The sequence below is a fragment of the Oncorhynchus mykiss genome, chromosome 9, assembly GCF_013265735.2.
Source record: "Oncorhynchus mykiss isolate Arlee chromosome 9, USDA_OmykA_1.1, whole genome shotgun sequence".
Lineage (NCBI taxonomy): Eukaryota > Metazoa > Chordata > Actinopteri > Salmoniformes > Salmonidae > Oncorhynchus > Oncorhynchus mykiss.
Window position 1 is genome coordinate 38485285 of NC_048573.1, and position 23786 is coordinate 38509070.

Sequence of the window (23786 nt, forward strand, 5' to 3'; positions counted from 1 at the left end):
TTTTTTTGATTTTTTATTTGAATTGGGCACCCTCCAATTTCATCAGAAATTGTCGACAGGTGTCCCATCAGGGACACCTTAGAATTTTTAACATATCAGCACGTTTTACTTGATCGGGCACCAATTTGGTTAGGCTATTTGATTTTAGAAACATGCATGTTGTAAAAAATATCAGTCTCATTACAGTGTCATATGTTTTATCTCCAGCCTGTAGTAAACAGAAAAGACCACACATTCTTTCTACCATAGCCTAAATCTACTACATGATTTATGTTTGATTATTTTTTGATGGAATGTTGGTGAAGGGCTGCAGGCCCGCAGTGATGCGTCTCTCCAACGGCATCCTGGAAAGGCACGAAGGGAATGGACAAGCAAAATATTTTGGGCCCCTGCCTTTGACAAAGTGGGCACTGCTTATCACAGGACGGCATCAGATCTCACCTAAAAATGACATATGCCGCTGGTTGAGAGAAATTGTCATTGTGTTGGAGTAGAATTATGTGAGGTTTTCTTTTTTGTTGGAGGTGCGTCTTGGTCATTTTAGCTTGGAAAATGCCACCCTTGTTAAATTGCAGCCATAGTCGGCTGCCTATATCCTGCCTAATGGACGGGCCGGCCCTGCTATTACTATTATGCAACTATACTGTTAGTTGTCAAACAAATTACCAAATGAACAATCATGCATTTCTTTCCCCTCTCTTTCTCTCTCTCTGTGTGTGTGTGTGTGTGTGTGTGTGTGTGTGGTGTGTGTGTGTGACAGAGCAGACTAGAGGTGAGGTAGTAGAGAGAGGAACAGAGGGAAGGGTACTAACTTCTAAGTGGAAATCAGAGAGGCTTGAGTGTGTGTCTCTATCTCTCTGTTTTGCTGCCCTGGCCTGCTGGCAGTGGAGATTATGGTTATCGTTTCACTGAGCCTGGCTCAGCTCAGTAGATACAGATCAGCTTCTCACTCTCCTCACTCACTCACTCTCTCTCTCACACACACACTCATTATCTGAGATACTGGGAGAGAGCAGAGTAGATACACAGTTATTGTAATCAATCACAGCAATATCTGGATAATATGTCTTGTTTTAATATCATAGGATAAACACCTAATCAAATCCTCTGATATTAACCTTGGAATCAGTCTGTGATGTCAATACCAATTACTTGTCATTTCAACCTGATGTAACCTTATTCCCCATCATTCCCAGTTTGGAGTTTTCTTCAGGCTAGTGTCTATTTTTCTCAATTTCCGCCTGAATCCAGGAGATGCATATAAGTGGTACCATTGGAAAGAAAACTCTGAAGTTTGTAGAAATGTTAAAATAATGTAGTAGACTTTAACACAATAGATATGGCAGGAGAAAATCCAAAGAAAATCCAACCCGAAATGTTTATTTTTTTGAGCCCATGCTCTTCCAATGGAATGTATAGGGAATGTTTTTCTTAAATCTAGCTCCCAGTATGCAATTCCTATGGCTTCCACTGGGTGTCAGAAGTCGTTGTTCAAGGTTTCAGGCTTGTTTCTTCCAAAACGAGTAAGAAATATGAGTTTTACTACAAGGACACAGACTTGGAAATTCGTGTATGCACGCATGACGAAAAGGACACGACCTGCTGATATCGTTTTCCTATTGAACATACTTCTTTCCACACTAAATATTATAGTTTAATTACATTTCAGGGTATCTGATGATTAAATAAAAACATATTTTGACTTGTTTTAACAAAGTTTAGCGGTAGCTCTTTGGATTCCTTTCTCTGCCTGCTGAACAAATTGATGGCGCCAACTAAACAGACTTTTTGGGATAAAAATAAGGATTTTATCTAACAAAATGACACTACATGTTGTAGCTGGGACCCTTTGGATGACAAATCAGAGACAGATTGATTATTTAATCGCTATTTGTGAATTTATGAAACCTGTGTCGATGGAAAAATATGTTGATGTGGGGCGCCGTCCTCAAACAATCGCATGGCATGCTTTCGCTGTAAAGCCTACTGTAAATTGGACATTGCAGTTAGATTAACAAGAATTTAAGCTTCTAACCGATATAAGACACTTGTATGTAGCTAAATGTTTAATGTCCATATCCATAATTATTTATTTGAATTGCACGCCCTCCAGTTTCACCAGAAGTTGTCCCGCTAGCGCAACTCCTAGCCTTTAGACAGACAAGACCAACATCAGGCATTATTACTGCATTTAGGAACGCTTGCATGAAAGTCATAGCTACAGATGTACAGTGCCTTCAGAAGGTATTCTTACCCCTTGACTTATTCCACATTTTGTTGTGTTACAGCCTGAATTCAAAATGGTTGAAAAAAGACTATATAGTAATTATATTAAAAGATATTAAAAAATATTATATTATATACATCTACACACAATAACCCATAATGACTAAGTGAAAACATGTTTGAGGAATGTTTGCTAATTTATTGAAGTCAATACTTTGTAGAAGCACAATTGGCAGAGATTAAAGTGAGTCTTTCTGGGTAAGTTTCTAAAAGCTTTCCACACTTGGATTGTGCAACATTTTCCCATTATTATTTTCAAAATTCTTCAACTTCTGTCAAATTGGTTGTTGATCATTGCTAAAGAACCATTTTCATGTCTTGCCATAGATTTTCAAACAGATTTAAGTCAACACTGTAACTCGGCCACTCAGGAACATCCACTGTCTTCTTGGTAAGCAACTCCAGTGTAGATTTGGTCTTGTGTTTCAAAACTATGAATTCATCTCCGAGTGTCTGGTGGAAAGCAGACTGAATCCGGTTTTCCTCTAGGATATTGCCTGTGCTTAGCTCCATTCCGTTTATTTTTTATCCTGAAAAACTCCCCGGTTCTTAACGTTTACAAACATACCCATAACATGATGCAGCCATCACTATGCTTGAAAATATAGAGAGTGGTTGGTACTCAGTAATGTGTTGTATTGGATTTGCCCTAACATAACACTTTGTATTTAGGACAAAAAGTGAATTCCTTTGCAATATTACTTTAGAGCATTGTTGCAAACAGGATGCATGTTGTCATGACTTTCTCTCCTTGCTGAGGATCAAAGGTGCCAGATCCGCTCGGCTCAGGGCTGACAGATTGCCAGACCCCCCTCTCTCCCACCAGAGGGGGGAGTTGGACCGGTTTTATGACTTAACAGCCGGTCGTAAACTTTCTCTCTCTTGCCCTGCAGTATCGAGAGGTGAAAATCCTTTGTTACACAGAGAGACTTTGCCGCCAAATCGCCAGCATCCAAAAGTGGATAATGAAACAATATTTCTAACATAAAGAATGTGGGAAATAGTCGGTGGAGATTTAAAGAACAATCCTGACAAAGTGATTATTATTTTGTGATATCATTAAGGATGGTATAGCTAAATAACTGCATCTCTGAGGGTGTACACATTCTAGTTGTCAGGTTTGCATCTAAATGTTGTATAAAATATATTTTTGTGAAGATTTTTGTGAAGACAATGTGATTTTAGCCTTCCAAATTAGATAATGGCCTCTCATATAAACCTGGGCCCAGTCAGTAACCACACCCACGTGAGCACAGACATTGTGTCGGTGTGATGGAATGCCCCTAAGACCAGAGTGCTTAAAATAATAGACGGATCATTTCTTTGTCAGTGGGAAAACGTACAAAATCAGCAGGGGATCAAATACTTTTTTCCCACTGTACATACAACACATCCAACATCCACCCCCTCTCCTCCCTCTCTCTCCCTCTCTCTTCCTCTCCCTCCCACCAACAATAGTGACTGACTGCTGTGTAGCCCTCCCTGCGCTGCTTCTGGCTAAGGACAGCAATTTGTAAGCTTTTGTTTAATCACCTGAGAGAGAAAAGGAAGGGAAAAAGGCAACAACAAAAACAAAGCAAGAGGGGGAATAAAAGAGGAAGGGAGGGAGGGAGAAAGGGGCATGGGGAGCTGATTAGGTAAGAGGTGTGCAGCACTGAGAGGATTGTATACCGCGAGGCCCAACAGGGGGGCCTTTACCGAGCCCCTGAAAGGCCCTGTCTGAGCATTAAACACCATTATTATATTAAACAATTCAACCAACAAACACAGCCTCTCTCTCTCCATCCATCCACCCATCCTTCTCTCTCTCTCTCTCTCTCTCTCTCTCTTGCTCTCTCTCATTTAAGCCATCATTCCTATTCCCAAAGCACAAGTCGTTCCTGTTGGGCTTATTAGAAACAGCTAGCGATCTCCACAGGTTAGGAAATTATATAAATCATGTTCACATTACGATTCAATACCTGGGCATTTATATAAATACATAGTATGTTCAGATACATTGTTATGCATAATTTAAGGGATTTCTTTCTTTTAGTAGGAATATTTCATATACTTTTTTTCACTTTGGAAATGTGGGGTAGGTTTGTGTAGATTTGAATCCCTTTTGAGATAAAAATTTGAAGGCAACAAAATGTGGAGACTGTGCAAATGGTGTGTTGACTTTCATGAGCAACTGTAACCTCGAATACATACCACATAAAGTTGTTTGAACGGAATTCGGAAAATATGCAATCCGGCAATCCACAGTAATCTTGAGGAATATATAGGGTCACAATGAGCGTTTGTAGATGATCATGAGCGTGCAATATGAGCGAAAATGGGTGGTTTACGGTGAGTGCACTGTAATGCTATGTGGTTTAGCTCTTCACACTGGGATTTGTATGTTGGCTTTATGTGGCTGTGTGCTCTATCATCAACAAGACATCTGCTGTCATCCAGTCTGTGCTGCTCCCCATAATCACTGTGTTTCCTTTCTACGGTACCTCTCCCTGGGCCACCTCGATAAGGAGCAGGAAAAATGTACTGTCATATTTATTCATGACCAGCCTTTCAATTCCACACATTCTCCCCATCTTCAACTCATATGGTTCTGCATGTACCCACCGCCAGGCTCCGCCAAGACAAAAACAGATTGATATTGAATGAGTTCCTTGTTATTCTATCTCAGAAATAACAATATCATCATCATCATTATTATTTTTTTTTGCCTTGGTCTGTCGGAGTTGGCTGAGAGTGGTGATGAATAGCCAGTTTCTTTTTTCACCTGCCAGATAAAGTATAGGAGGGGCCACTCCATGGAGAGACGGACATTTTCTTTACACCGCAGGAGAGGGGAGAGAATAGGGAAAGGAGAAGAGAGAGTTGGGAGGAGTGGGAAAGGATAAAAGGGAGAGGGAGGAAGGCTGAGGCAGAATAGGGAGAGATGGGAAGGAGAGGCTGAAAAGGAGGGAGAGGAAAGGAGATACATGGGAAAAGAGAGGAGATGGAAGAGGAGTGGGAGGAAGGAGAGAAATGTTAGGGAAGAGGTGGAGAGAGTGGAGGCAGAGAAGAGAACAGAGAGAAACAGAGAGGTGTTTTGTGTGGGGCGAGTATGGGAATGGAGACATGCCGAGTGGCTTTGTCTAGGCTGAAAGGTAGTGCATAATAAATGGTGTTTCAGGTTGACGCAAATCATTCTCCCTCTCTGTAGGTGTTCACAGTATTGAGATGTTTACATTCATGTGTGTGTGTGTGTGTGTGTGTGTGTGTGTTCGTGCTTTTCACAAACATGTATCCTAATGATATTAAAAGCAGAAGCAGTCCAGGGCTCAGATTCACAAAACCTTCTTAAGAAGAAATGTATTGTTAACTGCAATTTTTTCCTTAACTATAGACTTATGAAGAAAGTTAAGCAAAGTTGCTATTGTCCGTTTGTAAATTTAGAGTGTTTCGATCTCGGAGTATTCAGAGAGCACACTGGACGCTCTGGCTGAGGAGTAGGGTTGATCCGAGCGTTCCAAGTTCACACTTCTTTGGGAACGGGGGCAGTATTGAGTAGCTTGGATAGAGAACACTCTGAAGTTTCTAAAACTGTTTGAATGGTGTCTGTGAGTATAACAGAACTCATATGGCAGGCGAAAACCTGAGAAAAATCCAACCAGGAAGTGGGAAATCTGAGGTTTGTAGTTTTTCAAGTGATTGCCTAACCAATATACAGTGTAAATGGGGTCATATTGCACTTCCTAGGCTTCCACTAGATGTCAACAGTCTTTAGAACGTTGCTTCAGGCTTCTACTATGAAAGGGGAGCGAATAAGAGCTGTTTCAATCAGGGGTCTGGCAGAAAGCCATAAATTGTTTATCCCCCGCGGCCATGGGCACGAGCTCCGTTCCCTTTAATTTCTAAAGACAAAGGAATTGTCCGGTTGAATCATTATTGAAGATTTATGATAAAACATCCTAAAGATTGATTATATACATCGTTTGACATGTTTCTACGAACTGAAATGGAACTTTTTGACTTTTCGTCTGGACATAGTGCCTGCGCCTTGTGCATTTCGGATTACTGGACTAAATGCGCAAACAAAAAGGAGGTATTAGGACATAAAGATGAACTTTATCAAACAAAACAAACATTTATTGTCTAACATGGAGACCTGGGAGTGCCATCAGATGAAGATCATCAAAGGTAAGGGATTCATGTTAACACTATTTCTGTCTTTTGTAACACCTCTCCTTGGTTGGAAAATGGCTGTATGGTTTTCTGTGGCTAGGCGCTGACCTAACATAATCGCAAAGTGTGCTTTCGCCGTAAAGCCTTTTTGAAATCAGACACAGCGGTTGCATTAAGGAGAAGTTTTCTTTAATCGTATGTTTAACACTTGTATCTTTTATCAATGTTTAATGAGTATTTCTGTAATTTGATGTGGCTCTCTGCACTTTCACCGGATGTTTGTTTGAGACAATGCATTTCTGAACATAATGCACAAATTTCAAATGAGATTTTTGGACATAAAGATGAACTTTATCGAACAAAACACATATTTATTGTCTAACATGGCGTCCTGGGAGTGCCATCCGGTGAAGATCATCAAAGGTTAGTGATTCATTTTAATGCTATTTCTGTCTTTTGTGACACCTATCCTTGTTTGGAAAATGGCTGTATGGTTTTCTGTGGCTAGGCGCTAACCTAACATAATCGCAAAGTGTGCTTTCGCCGTAAAGCCTTTTGAAATCAGACACTGTGGCTGGATTAACTTCTTGGCGCACCCATCCCGTTAGCGGGATCATTTTCGTCAACATCCGCTGAATTGCAGAGCGCCAAATTCAAATTAAATTACAAAAAACATTACATTTTCATGAAATCACAAGTGCAATATAGCAAAACACAGCGTAACTTGTTGTTAATCCACCTGGTGTGTCAGAAAGCAAACCATGCGTTTATGTAAGGACATCTCTCTCAGTAGACAAAACATTACAAACAGCTAGCAGCAAAGTAGATTGGTCACGAAAGTCAGAAAAGCAATAAAATGAGGTTAACAAGACATTTATCTTTAAAATGGTGTATAATACTTGTATGTTTGAGGAATTTTTATTAATTATGAGATTTCTGTTGTTTGAATTTGGCGCCCTGCAATTTCACTGGCTGTTGGCGAGGTGGGACGCTATCCCAGAGAGGCTAACTGGCTAACGTTGGCTAGCTTGCTTGCTACTTCCAGACACAAATGAGAGAACTGCTGACTCTGACCATTTACTTGCCCTAGCAGAGCTGTTTAGGCTATTTTTGTGTTATCCAGAGCGTTGGTGACTGCAACTCTTCTGCTGGCAACAATTTAATTATGCTATTTTGCCAACGTTTACTGAATCTGCAGGTAGCTAACTAATCAGGTTCAATGTTAGCTAGCTAACATTAGGCTATAACTAGCAATACAAATGGCTCTGAAATACGAATAATATTACTACACAGATCATACACGTAACGTTACCTAACTAGCCAGCCAGTTAACGTTAGCTAGCTAGCTAACAGTACACAACTCAAAATGAAAACAATTTTCTGACAAAGTTAGAAAAGTGTAATATCTGAAAATGTAGTTAGCTAGACTCTCTTACCAATATACATGGATGGACGCTTCTCCCTCTCTGTCACAGATGCCACGGTTGCCTTTAGTTTGAAGATGTAATCTGGACACAGGTGTTTTATACAACAGCCTTCTGTGTTTTTTTTGACTGCATATTTGCAATCGAATGCAATTCTTTTCTCCATCTCTTTAGCAATCATACTCTAATTACACTGATTTCAAAACTCGGCCCTCCAGAAAGTGGAGAGCAACAAAAAGCTGCGTTACAAAAGGATTACCTACACATACTGACCAGCTCATACTATAGACAGAAGCATGCTACATGGCAGAACAATCTGAACTCATCTCTCGGCATGTCCAACACAGTCATTATCTCAGCCAATCGTGGCTAGCGGGAAGGTTGCTGACTTTTCCCGTGGCTAAACCAACTAGGCCCGTAATTTAACCATTTTATTTGTATTTACAGATTTGTATTTGTTATTAAGGCACATGAAAGTTCACGTTCCAAAAAAAGGCATTTTGGTAGAGATGTTCAACATACGCCTAGTTTCCTGAAATGAGTCACAAATATTCATTTTCCAGCCATTGAAAATACGTATTTTCCAGACATTGATATCAGGTTCATTTTCTGTTATGAATGAAAGTTGGACAGATCATTTATAGACGTCTATAAATCAAGGCAGATCAAGACTGGACTAAATCTGAACCAAACATAGACATCTATGATTGGTTGAAGGCCAGCAAAAAAGAAGGGCCGGTCCGGACAGGACAAAAAAACTTGGTTACTGAGGTGTAGCCTACAGTGTCAGCCTGCAATATAATTTTGTCAATGCCCATTCATGTGCTTGGCCTACTGTATGTGCAGTGGTTCCTCTTTTAAAAGTTGCGAGCTTGCACCGCAGGACTTGGAGGTACCCAGCGCCATGGCTTCATTGCTTCAGCCATCACATGGGGGAGTTAGAGCACTCATTATGCATTTGGGTCCCAATGTTTTTATATGACCAATCATATCGAGTGGTTCCAATGACTAATTTTGACGTGAGCCACCCTTGCCTTGTGGCGTTCTTCAACAAAGATGGCTGACAAAACATTACGGTGGAACCAGATGTAAGTTGTTATAATGTCATAACGAGTCAATAATTTTTTTTTTACAATTGACAGGAATATGTTAGTTTGTAGAGATATATGTTAGTGTGTAGAGACAAACGTTTGTGCATATTTTTTGTCATTAAATTAATTTAGGAAAATGGCTATTTAGCAAATTATCTGACTAGCTAACATTAGCCTGCTAGCTAGTGTCAAGAGAATGAATTTGTAATTTGTGTTGTTTAATGTTTTAGGGACTCCTGAGAAAACCAGCAAACCAGTCTGTCGTCTTGTGAAACAGTGGATGTAAAGAATCTAGCTAACTAAAGCATTTACTGCAAATGTAATGTACAGTTGTCTAAGCTTGCCTTGCTTATATTTGCCATGCAATGCAGCTGAAGTAACATAGCTAGCTAACTATTTACCTGCTTATTGTGTAGTGGAGGATAAAAATAACTGCATGCCTATGGATGTGTAGCTAGCTACAGTATGTAGCCGATCTGTGTATGGACCCTAAAATGTTAGGTTCTAAACTAATATTCAAACCAATCTATGAACCTCAGCTATCATAGTTGTTATATCAACTTCAAGTCTGAATGGCATTAATGAAGACTATGGATAGAGTAGAATATAATAACTTTACTGTGCCAAAGATGCAAGTCCTATATACACATGTACTGTAGTTATAACCACGCATGAGATTCCCACATTGTAGCCTGTACATTGAATATATTCACTGATGCTTAGAATTTCATTGCTGTGACACACCACCACTGACCATGACGGACCCTCCACCTACAAATCGATCCCGCTTCAGAGTACAGGCCTCGGTGTAATGCTCATTCCTTCGACGATAAACGCGAATCCGACCATCACCTCTGGTGAGACAAAACCGTGACTTGTCAGTGATGAGCACTTTTTGCCAGTCCTGTCTAGCCGGTGATGTCCTCTCTCAGCCTATTGCAGACAGTTTGAGCAGTGATGGAGGGATTGTGCATTCCTGGTGTAACTCGGGCAGTTACTGTTGCCATCCTGTAGCTGTCCCACAGGTGTGATGTTCGGATGTACCGATCCTGTGCAGCTGTTACACGTGGGAGCCACTGCGAGGACGATCAGCTCTCAGTCCTGTCTCCCTGTAGCACTGTCTTAGGCGTCTCACAGCACAAGGTTGTTCAAGGTTTCAGGCTTGTTTCTTCCAAAACAAGGAAGAATTTTGAGTTTTGGTACTGGGAGTCACAGTTGGAAATCATTCTGTGGGCGCGCGACAAAGAGGATGCGTACTTGCTAATTTTACTTTTCTATTGAACATACTTCTTTCCGTATGAAATATTATAGTTTAATTACATTTTAGGGTACCTGAGGATGAAATAGAAACCTAGTTTGTCTTGTTTCAAACAAGTTTAGCGGTAGCTTTTTGGATTCCTTTGTCTGCATGTTGAACTCAAATCGATGGTGCCAACTAAACTGTCTTTTTGGGATATAAATAAGGATTTTATCTAACAAAACGACCATGCATGTTGTAGCTGGGACCCTTTGGATTGCAAATCAGAGGAAGATTTTCAAAAAGTTATATAATCGCTATTTGTGATTTTATGAAGCCTATGCTGGTTTAAAATATGTTGATATGGGGTGCCGTCCTCAAACAATCGCATGGCATTCTTTCGCTGTAAAGCCTATTGTAAATTGGACAATGCAGTTAGATTAACAATTTAAGCTTTAATGGTAGGTTTATTTGAACAGTGAGAGAGACACAATAACAACAAAACAATCCAGAAAAATGCATGTCAAAAATGTTAGAAATTGATTAGCATTTTAATGAGGGAAATAATACTTGACCCCCTCTCAATCAGAATGATTTCTGGCTCCCAGGTGTCTTTTATGCAGGTAACGAGCTGAGATTAGGAGCACACTCTTAAAGGGACCATCGCCAAGCAGCTTGGTGGCAACAAGACCATCGCCAAGCAGCTTGGTGAGAAGGTGACAACAGTTGGTGCGATTATTTGCAAATGGAAGAAACACAAAAGAACTGTCAATCTCCCTCGGCCTGGGGCTCCATGCAAGATCTCACCTCGTGGAGTTGCAATGATCATGAGAACGGTGAGGAATCAGCCCAGAACTACACGGGAGGATCTTGTCAATGATCTCAAGGCAGCTGGGACCATAGTCACCAAGAAAACAATTGGTAACACACTACGCCGTGAAGGACTGAAGTCTTGCAGCGCCTGCAAGTTCCCCCTGCTCAAGAAAGCACATATACATGCCCGTCTGAAGTTTGCCAATGAACATCTGAATGATTCAGGGGACAACTGGGTAAAAGTGTTGTGGTCATATGAGACCAAAATTGAGCTCTTTGGCATCAACTCAACTCACCGTGTTTGGAGGAGGAGGAATGCTGCCTGTGACCCCAAGAATACCATCCCCACCGTCAAACATGGAGGTGGAAACATTATGCTTTGGGGTGTTTTTCTGCTAAGGGGACAGGACAACTTCACCGCATCAAAGGAACGATGGACGGGGACATGTACCGTCAAATCTTGGGTGAGATCCTCCTTCCCTCAGCCAGGGCATTGAAAATGGGTCGTGGATGGGTATTTCAGCATGACAATGACCCAAAACACATGGCCAAGGCAACAAAGGAGTGGCACAAGAAGAAGCACATTAAGGTCCTCGAGTGGCCTAGCCAGTCTCCAGAAAATCTGTGGAGGGAGCTGAAGGTTTGAGTTGCCAAACGTCAACTTCGAAACATTAATGTCTTGGAGAAGATCTGCAAAGAGAAGTGGGACAAAATCCCTCCTGAGATGTGTGCAAACCTGGTGGCCAACTACAAGAAACGTCTGACCTCTGTGATTGCAAACAAGGGTTTTGCCACCAAGTGCTAAGTCATGTTTTGCTGAGGGGTCAAATACTTATTTCCCTCCTTAAAATGCAAATCAATTCATAAAATGTTTGACATGCGTTTTTTCTGGATTTTGTTGTTGTTATTCTGTCTTTCACTGTTCAAATAAACCTACCATTAAAATTATAGACTGATCATTTCTTTGTCAGTGGGCAAACATACAAAATCAGCAGGGGATCAAATACTTTTTTTCTCCTCACTGTATAGATTCCAATGCAAGAGTGGTAAAGAATGGGAAATGTTCACTTTTGCAAACAACTCCAGCTTTGCTTTTTACTTCAATCCATCTGTGGTTCTGAAAGTCATTGCTTGTTTTTGCTGGTCTAATTGCTATTGATAGATACAGTGAAGTCGGAAGTGTACATACACCTTTACATTTGCCAAATACATTTAAACTCAGTTTTTCACAATTCCTGACAATTAATCCTAGTAACAATTCCCTGTCTTAAGTTAGTTAGGATCACCACTTTATTTTAAGAATGTGAAATGTCAGAATAATAATAGAGCAAATGATTTAATTCCGCATTTCTTTCTTTCATCACATTCCCAGTGGGTCAGAAGTTTACATACACTCAATTAGTATTTGGTAGCATTGATTTTGAATGGTTTAATATGGGTCAAATGTTTCGGGTAGCCTTCCACAAGCTTCCCACAATAAGTTGGGTGAATTTTTGCCCATTCTTCCTGACAGAGCTGGTTTTCCATGAGTAATGTTTGTAGGCCACCTTGCTCGCACATGCCTTTTCAGTTCTGCCCACACATTTTCTATGGGGTGGAGGTCAGGGATTTGTGATGACCACTCCAATACCTTGACGTTGTTGCCCTTAAGCCATTTTGCCACAACTTTGGAAGTATGCTTGGAGTCATTTTCTATTTGGAAGACCAATTTGCGACCAAGCTTTAACTTCCTGACTGATGTCTTGAGATGCTGCTTCAATATATCCACATAAGTTTCCTGCCTCATGATGCCATCTATTTTGTGAAGTGCACCTGTCCCTCCTGCAGCAAAACACCCCCACAACATGATGCTGCCACCCCCGTGCTTCACAGTTGGGATGGTATTCTTTGGCTTGCAAGGCTCCCCCTTTTTCCTCAAACATAACGATGGTCATTATTGCCAAACAGTTCTATTTTTGTTTCATCAGACCAGAGGACATTTCTCCAAAAAGTACGATCTTTGTCCCCATGTGCAGTTGCAAACCGTAGTCTGGCTTTTTTATTGCGGTTTTGGAGCAGTGGTTTCTTCCTTTCTGAGTTGACTTTCAGGTTATTGTCACGCCCTGACCTTAGAGAACCTTTTATTTCTCTATTTTGGTTAGGTCAGGGTGTGACTAGGGTGGGTAGAATATTTTTTTATTTTCTATGTTGGCCTGGTTTGGTTCCCAATCAGAGGCAGCTGTCTATCGTTGTCAAGGATTGGGGATCATATTTAGGCAGCCTTTTCCCACCTGTTGTTTGTGGGAAAACATCTTGTTTTTGTATTGTAGCCTTTTACACTACAAAGCTGCACGTTCGTTTTGTTACTCTTTATTGTTTTGTTGCTGGTTCACATGAATAAAAATGATGACCGCCTTCCATGCTGCACCTTGGTCCAATCCTTCCAACAACGATCGTTACAGTTATGTCGATATAGGGACTTGTTTTACTGTGGATATAGATATTTTTCTACCTGTTTCCTCCAGCATCTTCACAAGGTACTTTGCTGTTGATCTGGGATTGATTTGCACTTTTCGTACCAAAGTACATTCATCTCTAGGAGACAGAACGCATCTCCTTCCTGAGCGGTATGACGGCTGCGTGGTCCCATGGTGTTTATATTTGCATACTATTGTTTGTACAGATGAACGTGGTACCTTCAGGCATTTGGAAATTGCTCTCAAGAATGAACCAGACTTGTGGAGGTCTACGATTGATTTATTTTTATTTTCCCATGATGTCAAGGAAAGAGGCACTGGGTTTGAAGGTAGGCCTTGAAATACATCCACAGGTACACCTCCAATCGACTCAAATGATGTCAATTACCCTAACCGAAGCTTCTAAAGCCATAACATAATTTTATGGAATTTTCCAAGCTGTTTAAAATCACAGTCAACTCAGTGTATGTAAACTTCTGACCCACTGGAATTGTGATACAGTGAATTATAAGTTAAATAATCTGCACGTAAACAATTGTTGGAAAAATGACTTGTGTCATGCACAAAGTAGATGTCCTAACTGACTTGCCAAAACTATAGTTTGTTAACAAGAAATGTGTGGAGTGGTTGACAAGCGAGTTTCAATGACTCCAACCTAAGTGTATGTAAACTCCCGACTTCAACTATATACAGCTTTGCGTTATTTGATGGGTATAGGGACCGTGACCAATTTAGCCTGGCTGTGCTCTGAGGTGAGCCCTGGTGAAGTGCTCTCTTTGTCCGGCTGTCCAGTCCTGTATCGCTGAAGTTGGCAGTGCATCTAAAGTTGAAGTTGAAGTTGGCAGTGCATTATCCTTTCATTGCACTGACTGGCGGTAGCCTTCTGTCCATGGTCCTGAATCAATGGATACGGTGTGTGCTGTTGTACCGAGTGCATCCTGGGCTACCAGTCTTTGCGGGGCTTCTCTTCAACATCACGTGCTTCTTGTGTGCAAATGACAATTGTTGTGTACACTGAGTGTACAAAATCTCAGGAACACCTGTTCTTTCCATGACATGACTGACCAGGTGAATCCAGGTTAAAGCTATTACCCCTTACTGATGTAACTTGTTAAAGCCACTTCAATCAGTGTAGATGAAGGGGAGGTAAACGTTATACCTTGTAAAGTCCAACCCGTGAAGGGTTGAGGCTGTTCTAAGAGGCAAAAGGGGGGTGCAACTCAATATTAAGAAGCTGTTCCTAATGTTTTGTACACTCAGTGCACATGGCTGCATTTCAGATAGGCCTACATTTTTTTAAACATTTATTTTATTTAACCTTTATTTAACTAGGAAAGTCAGTTAAGAACAAACAACTTATTTACAATGGCAGCCTACCAAAAGGCAGAAGGCCTCCTGCAGGAATGGGGGCTGGGATAGAAATGTGTTCAAATAAAATGTATAGGACAAAACACACATCACAACAAGAGAAACACCACAATACTACATAAAGAGAGACCTAAGAAAACAACATAGCATGGCAACACAAACATGTTGTATCTAGGACCAATACCGTGTGTAGCCTAGTAACAGAAGGTTAACTTTCACTCTCGTTATTAATTTGTATTACACGGTCATTGTGTGATAGGCTACTGTAAAAGTGATGTCAATGTTATAAGAACGATGCATGCTACTTTTTGCCTCCTCCTCCCCAAATTACCAACTGATGAATTGGTTTACAATTTCCATCATAGTCATAAAAACCAAAACATTCCTCTTTTAGGGTTTATTGACTCCTGTCAGAAATGTACAAACCAGCAACCCTGAAAATGTTTACAAAGCTTTTGCAATACAGAAAAATATTTACTGTGTGTGTTGCTCCTAGAATGAGCATTTACTCTTACTAGCAGCAGATTCAAATGTAGGACATTTCACATCAGCTATGACTATAGAATATGCACTTAGTTTGATTTATTGTAGTTTGCTTTTCTGAAACTCTTCCACACAGAAAATACTGCACACCTGGAGAAGTGGTATCTTGGATACTCTCATTGTGAAGTGTCACAAATTCAACAGAAATGTAGCCTATAGTTCACATTTAGGAAGTTTAAGCTATGACGCCTGTAACAATCTTTGTAAGCGAGTGGTGCTTACCCTGTCGAGCTGATCTGTGCGTGTTGGTAGGCGCAAATTATGTATATGCCTTCGGAAACTACAGCTGCATTTCAGATACACATGCCCCAGCATATATTTATTGTGCTATTATACTATATAGCGACGGCTGTTGATGTGTACGGCTACATTTCAGATACATTAAGTACAACATTAGTAGGACCAATCTACTTTGTGTTATTAGGAATAGTACTTGTACCCCCCCCCCCCCCCCCCCATGGATTTAAAATGCCCCCTCAGGCATGTCATCCTGGTGTCGATAGCAACATGCAAAGCGTTCAGTGACAAAAGTGTGGGCAATCCTGTAAGGATGATTAGTAAAAATGTGGTCCCCAATGCAACGTGGTTAAGGGATGTGGAGAGGTTGTGTTTTGCTGTAGCAGGCAACTTGGGCATTTACATTTCACTTATAACCGAGCATTTTAATACTTTGGGGGAATTGATGGTGGAATGTATGAGACATTGGTTACTGTAATCTTTAGTTAACAAAATCACATAATTATGAATAAATCAGTACTTACTGAGTACACATGGCCCAAGAGAACATGGCAGTGCAAGGAGATCAGGTTTAGAATGTACAGCTCTCTGTAAGACTCTACAGATGTAGGATTTTAATTTTACCAGTTTCTCACAGCAGGAAAATAATCTTGCAGTAATAGGGAATATGAATTATTGTGTGGATTATAATTCATGGGGTTGATACATTTTCAGTTAGGCCCAATCAAGTCTGAAAACTTGAATTTCAAATGACAAACTTTAGAAGCCGTTTAAACTTTTAAACCTGAAATACACAACACGTTGGCATTTCCTGCAACAACAGGGCAATCTGTATCTCTCTCCCCCTCCTCCTCCTTTCATTTTCTCTCTCAGGAGCAAGAGGACGATAACCTGAGACTTCGCTGAGTGCCCTCTACCAGGTCCTCCATCCTGGCCTCTCCCCTGAAGGTCCCAGGCAGTGGACATGAAAGAGGGCTGTAACCCCATCAGAGGGGTGCAGGGGCAGACTGAGTCAGTATACTGGATATAATGACAAGGTGCTTGTGTCTCTGCGCTAACAATGCGATTTGTTGTACACAGAGCAGAATGGCGGGCTGTCAAGCTCCCGTCGATTCCTTTTCTTTGGATTGGAGGATACATCAGGTTATTTGAATACTTTTTTGAGTATTTCATGGAGAGGGAGATGCTAGCCTCATGAATATGCATAGACTGTCTTGAATTTCAACAGGTACATCAGGTTATTTATAAAGATTATAAAGGTTTCTCTCTCAAAGTTACCAGGATGTCACGTGATTCACACTTATATCAGTAACAACATACGGAGTACGAAACATCAAAAGCTTCAAAAATGCCTCACGCTTCAAATAATTTGTATCTTGACTAAATTTGACACCCTTTCATTGCCCCCGATACAAAAACTCCTCACTTGGTTGATAAGATCTGCTTAACAAATTTAGGGTGGTGTAAACTCTCTCGCTTCGCTTCTTCCTCTCTGACTGAGGCCAACGCATGTAGGTGAAAGAGAGGTCTTGTGTAAAAGATGAGGGTATTGTGTAAGGTTAGTCTATCAACCAGTCAATTACTCAAGTGCACAGGCAATCTGAAAGGACCCGATGCTGGAGACGAAAAGCAGGTACGGGGAGTTGAACATTTAATGCGGAACAGACAGGTGACAAGACAGGAACAGCGTCAGCACACGGGTAACAACGACAAACAAACATCAATGCAGCAGTGGGGAACAGAGATGGGGAACTGACAAATATAGGGGAGGTAATAAACAGGGGATTGAGTCCAGGTGAGTCCAATAATTGCTGATGCGCATGACGGGGGAAGGCAGGTGTGCGTACTGATGGTGGCAGGGAGTGCGTAATGCCGGGGAGCCTGGCGCCTTCGAGCGCCAGGGAGGGGGAGCGGGGGCAGGCGTGACACAATCAAATAAGATACGAAAGGTGCTTTTCTAAGGCCAACCAACACCCCAGAGGAAAGAGCAGAGAGAAGTGAAACATTGGGGAATAAGGACAAATGTTCCCGTCAATTTCCAATTAGGAAACTGACGTATCTTTAATCATTCAAGCCATGTATCATCTTTGGCGGGATGCTTTGAGAAGTCATGTCATAAGAGGCCTCCGAATCTGAGCACAACCGGCTTGTTAATGTAAAGGTTAACACATTTAAATCAGTATTCATTTTTCCTTACGCTAAATAACCTCTCTGGTGCCAGCCAGCAAAGACTGACAGGTAAGCCCTTATCATTACAGCTTAGCTTAAATGGATTGTGAGTAACATATTACCACCCTGAAATGTAACCCTTTACACTCATGGCAATTGGATAAATTGAAAATGTTTCCTACGGAAGAAATATAAAAAGGATATGCATAACCCTGGTAGCAATTGAAAGGGAACCGTTTGGAGATAAAGGGAGACATTACACTGTGGAATGTATGTGCATTTTACATTAATTGCACTTGTTAGCGCCAAAATCGGCCATTCACAACCTGTAAATGGGTACAGGTGTAAAGGGCGACATGGGTAGTGAGAGGACGCTTCTGGTAATAAAGCGCTTGTCTAAGTGCACCTGTTATATCTGTTTCATCCATTTGTATCTACTTTGAATAGGAGAGATATTCCCCCATCCCATGCCTCACTCCTGTGAAAGTGCGAAGTGAGATTCACCGGGTATGCGTCTGTCTATACATCGTTAATGAACTCACTCCCAATTAGAGAGCAGACAAGCCGGAACACACCGGATAGATAGGATCTTTCTCTATTTTGCTCTTTCTCTCGCTGATAGAGAGAAACTCAAGAATGAGTACCAGTATCAACAAGCCGAGATACACTGCGTTCCTGCCTGGCCTATAGGATGTGTACTGGAGTAGGGGGGTGGGGGGTGTGGGGGGTGGGGGGTGTGTGTGGGGGGGGGGGGGTGCACACATTTAAAGGTGTAAAGGAGAGGCTGGTAACAACAAGACAACAACCTCTGGCACACAACAGTAAAAGTAGAAAATGCCATTGTTTATACTCCTAAATTGAAAAGTCATCCAACAAGACATTTTGGGGGTTTGAAGTGCAATCTTTGAATCTAATCTTGTGGATTTGAACAGCAGTGGATGTATGTAATCAAGTGTGTGATGCACACATTGAGAACTGTTAGTGATGGGTTGTTCGCGAACGAGTCAGCTCTAAGAGCCAGCTCTTGTAGGTGAACGTTGGTAGCCAGCTCTTGTAGGTGAACGTTGGTAGCCAGCTCTTGTAGGTGAACGTTGGTAGCCAGCTCTTGTAGGTGAACGTTGGTAGCCAGCTCTTGTAGGTGAACGTTGGTAGCCGGCTCTTGTAGGTGAACGTTGATAGCCAGCTCTTGTAGGTGAACGTTGATAGCCAGCTCTTGTAGGTGAACGTTGGTAGCCAGCTCTTGTAGGTGAACGTTGGTAGCCAGCTCGCGGATCAGAAGAGACAAATCTATTTATATATATAAAAAAATATTTTAAAAAATTCAGATACGAAGAATCAAAAGATTAAAAAATGAATAGAATTAACTCATTCAAAGAACGAAAAAATAAATAAAATCGGCCTAAATGCTCAAGCGCGCACACATTCGTTCTGACGGTCTGCTCAGACGAACAGCTTCACCTGTTGTTCCTGTCAGACACGCAGTGTCAACCAATGAATCAAAGATGCGTGAGGGAGGGCCGAGCCAACTCAGTCACGGTCACACACTAGTCACAGCCGAGGAGAGAGAGAGAAGACGGACAGCTGTGAAATGACAGCTGGAAAATGAGTCGGAAGCACTGTAGTATTTGGATGCATTTTAATAATGAGCACAGTGTAGAATTTGCCAAAACACAATCTCATATAAAGCCGGTTCTACTCACAACTTTACACCAGCATATGCGAACTGTGCACCCAACTGTGAAGCTAGCTGTAGTGAAGCTTCGAGAAACTAGCGGGCCTGCTAGTGATTGTGGTGGAGCCAGCACCTCCACACGGGAGATGTATCCACTCAGTCAAGTAGGCCTACTCCGCAACCCACAGCAACGCAGTCTTCTATGGACTAGTTTATGCCAAAGTCTATGTCTGTAGCAAAACAAGGCCAAATTGACATTGCATTGGCTAAAATGATTGCCACCGATTTCCAGCTATTTTCGATCGTGGAGGACAGAGGTTTTAGAAATTATACCAATAGTCTAAATCCAATGTTCACAATTCCAAGCAGGAAAACATTTTCAAAATCACTTATTCCACAACTGTACGAGAGCACACAGGCTTCAGTGCGAGAAAGAGTCCAGAAAGCTACTGCAGTTTGCCTTACCACTGACTGCTGGACATCAAGGGTAACCACTTCTTACATGTCAGTTACATGTCACTTCATTGAAGATTTTTCGATGTCTAGCTGTCTCCTGGACTGCTTTGAGTTCAGCGACAGAAACACCTCAGAGAACTTGGCAGAGGAACTGTTGAGAGTGGCCAGAGAATGGCAAGCAGACGGAAAAGTGGTCTGTTGTGTTAGCGACAATGTAGCTAACATAACCAAAGCCATGAAAATGTAAAAATGGACCCATCATCCATGTCTTGCCCACACAATCAACCTGATTGTAAGAGGTGCTCTGAAGTTGATGAAGCCCACTGTGGACAAAGTGAAAGCAGACGTGGAATACTCCCACAGGAGCACAGTAGGTGCCGAAAAACAAAAGTCTACACAACGCCAGATGGGGATGCCTGAGCTGAGGCCTAAACAAGACTGCACTACGAGATGCAATTCAACGTTTTATATGTTGAAGTGGATTCTTGAGTCAAAGGATGCCATCATCTCTACCCTGGCCATTGTCAATGCATCTGTTGATGCGCTGACCCAAGAGGAATGGTGGTGGAGGAGGTGTGCAGAGTCCTGGAACCCTTTGAGCAGGTCTCTGTGGAGATCAGTGGAGAGAGGTACAGTAAGCAGTTATTACTACATCATTATTTAATCCAGTATTATATATGTATATGAGCAGTAGATGAGAATGTAGTATCAGTAGACAAAACATGAACCTGAACTAATAAGTTCTGTTCTCTCTTTTCAGCTATGTGACAGCCTCAAAAATGATACTCCTGTGTAAGGGTCTTCAGCGAATCACAGCCAGCCACCAGAGAGAAGCAAATGTAACCACAGGACATGTGACAGAGTTGATGGACACCCCATATTAATCAATGGACAGAAAGTTCCATAGAATGGAATATAATCACGTGCTGTCAGAAACCGCTGCACTTGACCCCAGGTTTAAGAAGTTAGCCTTCAGTGATGCCAGAGCGATTGATGAGGCTCTTCAAATAATAACCTCAGCAGCAGGGAGGGACAGCCCCAGCAGTCAGCTGGCTTAGGCACCAGGGCAACAGGAAGAAGAGTGATCAGATGGAGCAGAAGCACTAGCAGTAGTGCCACAAACGTCTGCTGTTTGAATGCTGTTTGACGAGAGATCAACTGGGGATGCAGCACGAAGGAATCCCTCAGCAGATGCCATAATGGAGGTCCGATCCTATTTGGAGGAGCCCCTCCAAAGATCTACAGATCCTCTGAGCTGGTGGAAGAACAAGGCATCGGTCTACCCACGGCTTACTAAAGTCATGACAGGGAGACTCTGCATAGTGGCCACTTCCGGTCCCTCTGAGAGGGTCTTCTCGAAAATGGGACAAATAATTACTGAGAGAAGAAACCGCATCAGTCCCTCGAAAGTGAGGCAGCTTGCATTTCTGAATGCAAATCTCTCATAAAAGAAAAACATGGTCAGCATTGCTGTGTGCTGCTGGTTATAACATGGCAATAAGGAAGAGAGAGAAAAGAGGGAGCAGTTTAATGTTTTAAGTGGGATGCTGCAGTTTTGCACATTATTTATTTTTCTTTGATATGGTGCAATATTCTATTATGCTCTTCAGATTGTATTCGTTTTGAATGGTTAGATTTATATGCACTTTGTTTATATACATTAAAAAGTTATACTTTAAATGCAAATGTTTAATAACATCCTTTTTCTTAACAAACCAATGCATTTTTAAATACATTGTGGTTAAGGTAGAGTATGATTTCATTAAATAATTTTATTAGAATTGTTTTAACACCTATCATAGTCAAACTATCGCAAACTGTTTGACTTGAAAAAATACAAAACATGTTTTTCTTAGAGAGACGATTGGGAGCCAAAAGAGCCGGTTCTTTTTGGTGAGCTGAAAATGAGCTGAAAAGAGACGGAATGAGCCATCACCAAGAACTGACACCGTGGGGTGCACGTCTTCCCACTGGACTGCAGGAACACCCTTTCTATTCACAGTGACAGTCATGTCTCACACTGTAGCCTACAGAACAGAATACCCCCCCCACCCCACCCCACCCCAGATTCTCTCGTCTGCAGCTCCCTAGACTCCCAGTCAGATTGCTGATCAATCATCACCGGTGCATGGATCCATTTATGAGTTTCGCACCATTTGGCAGCAACTCCATGGCACATGCCACTGAAGGAAAACGGAGAGGACAGAGAAGATGAAATGGAAGAAAAGTTGCGGGGAACTCAGTGCTGTCACCATCCCAGCAGTGTCTCCTATGACAGGCTCATCTCACCACAGGCGTGAAAGGCCAAGACACAGAGAGAGCGAGAGAGAGAGAGAAAGGAAGGAAGGAAGAGAGAGTCTGACAGTGTCCCAAAAACTTCAGATAGTCTTAATAATTTATATATTTTTTTTTTTGCGCACTTCTCTTCAGTCTCGTCTCAGTGGAGCAGATGTGGAGAGATGGAACAATATGGATAGAGACGGAATGAGATATCCGCTGGACTTTATTTGAACATAATGGAAGTGCTTGGCGAAGTCAGGGGAGGTGGATCAGATTACTCGGAGCCGTGTGACTTAAACAACTCTTGCCCCAAGGCTTCTTCCAACGATTCTGTGCTGCTGTACAGGCCACCAGGGAGATAAGGTAGAATGCCTCCACATTCTGTTGTTTGTACACTGCACTGCTACCCGTTGTGGTGCACTGCACTGCATAGTCAGAACAAAGAACAGAGAAGCAAATGTAGAATGAAGCTCGAGCACAGAAGTGCGAGAGTAGAAGGTTACAAAACCTAAAACCCTGGCCTTTGTCCGATAATTTTTAAAGACCACTTCAGATTTGAATTGATCACCGAGGGATTACTTACAGTATAGGATGCCTCTTTTCTGCCAGCGACTTCTCTGCACTTAATCCCAAGTTATTTTTTGCACTTTTTATTTTATTTTTGCCTTTCACTGTAAATCCAGGTCAGTTGGTCCTCAATTGACCAAAGCTGGTTAAATAAAGTGAAGAAGAAAGAATGTATGAAAGTTGAGGTTAAAGGCTAAAGTGAGAATCTGTTTTTTTTTTTTTTTTGGTATCCAGGGCCATATGAAGCAACACCAAGCTTTTAATGAGGACAGGAGCATGGTGACTTCCCTTTCATCGACATCCACACGGGTCTTTGGTCGGGGATCAATTGGAGGAGACAGAATGTCTTTCTCCATCCTCACAGTCACCTACAGATGTCGGATTTTAATTTGACCCCTTTCGTTGCAGGAGGAAAATAATCCTGCAGCAGGAGGATTTGAATAGCTGAATCATTATTTAGAATCGTCGCTAGGGGGGCAGCTGGAAGCGGTGTTGGATACAATGCACACCGTACCTACATTGTACCTCATGTAGGCTACATGCGATATGGTGACCAAGCCTAGGCCTACATTAGGCACAGAAATGAATTGCACTCATTTGAATGTTTTCAAAAAGTATCTCAGCTGAATGCTTTCGAAAAGTGTCTCAGCTGAACAAAATCTTCTTTGGATAGGCTCAAATGGATAAACATATTGACAGCTTTATAAAATAACATTTTTGGGAATGAGGCCCTTTATCTACTTTCCCCAGAGTCAGAAGAACTCGTGGATACCTTTATGTCCTGGCGTGCAGTTTTGATTTAGAATGGCTCGTTATCAAATGGGCTGGAACAGGGGCAGGGGAAAGAAGACATGTTATCCGTATGCACTCAAATAGCAAATAGAGGTTGTTTCCCTGCTGTTAGTTTTTCAATCAAGCCAGCCGGGTAAACTACTAATGGTTTTATGGTGGTGCAATGCTTAATATTACCAGCTGAGAAATAAATATAGTAGCAGGCTGGGATCCTCCTCTTTTTAGCGGCATGCAGAAATGTCT